The sequence below is a fragment of the Erinaceus europaeus genome, chromosome 10 (assembly GCF_950295315.1).
Source record: "Erinaceus europaeus chromosome 10, mEriEur2.1, whole genome shotgun sequence".
Lineage (NCBI taxonomy): Eukaryota > Metazoa > Chordata > Mammalia > Eulipotyphla > Erinaceidae > Erinaceus > Erinaceus europaeus.
This window is the reverse complement of record NC_080171.1, coordinates 32,241,757-32,242,599: the sequence shown is the minus strand read 5'-3', so window position 1 is coordinate 32,242,599 and position 843 is coordinate 32,241,757. Positions and strand designations below refer to the sequence as shown.

Below are 843 nucleotides of genomic sequence, written 5' to 3'. Positions count from 1 at the left end.
AACATTCCCCTTTTGTCAATGCCAGTTCTCTGACTACAAGACCCCTTCTCATCATCCCTTATTCCACCCTTCAAAACCTATCTTCATTTCAAAGACCCGCACAAATCCTAGTTTCATTGTGTTCCTTCTTAAAGACCCCAGTGATTGTCCCACCAGATTTATATGTGGTTAGACATTGCCCTTTTCTCATTTATATGTATCTATCATCTTTGCAGCCAATCAGAAAAACTACTTGGGGATTAGGTGACAGCTCACCCAATAGGTAGTACATGCTCCCAGGTGCAAGGATCCCAGCCTCCATCTTCATGAAGGAAACGTGTGGTGAAGCAGTGCTGCAGCTGTCTCTCCTCTCTGTCTTAACCCTCTCTACATGTCTCTCACCCTCTATGTGAAAAAAAAAAAAAAAAAAGCCACTGAGAAGTGGTGATTGAAAGACTATACTTTTGAAATCATTTCTATATTTTATTACCAGAGAAGTTTCTCTGATCGTGTAGAGCACCTGAAACCATGAGGAGGGGGGCACAGCATCCTCTCCTGAGTGTGAAGTCAGCTCTAGGTGTTGCTTCTACAACTGCCTTTTGCCACTGATAATCATTCTTTTCTTTCTTTAAGAGAGAAGAGGGAGGAGAAGACACATAAATATAATTTTTTTCCTCCAGGGTTATTGCTAGGCTCGGTGCCTGCACCATGAATCCACCACTCCTGGAGGCCATTTTTCCCCCTTTTGTTGCCCTTGTTGTTGTAGCCTTGTTGTGGTTATTATTATTGCCATTGTTGATGTCGTTCATTGTTGGATAGGACAGAGAGAAATGGAGAGAGGAGGGGAAGACAGAGAGGGGGAGA

At 43.2% G+C, this 843-nt stretch overlaps 1 non-coding gene across 1 annotated transcript; it reads left to right on the top strand.

Annotated features, from left to right (window-relative positions):
* The first annotated feature begins 431 nt into the window (after window positions 1-431).
* On the top strand, window positions 432-641 carry LOC132540998 (small nucleolar RNA U3). The gene has a single exon (XR_009552198.1). It is a non-coding gene; the product is annotated as a small nucleolar RNA U3 (small nucleolar RNA).
* Window positions 642-843: the final 202 nt, after the last annotated feature.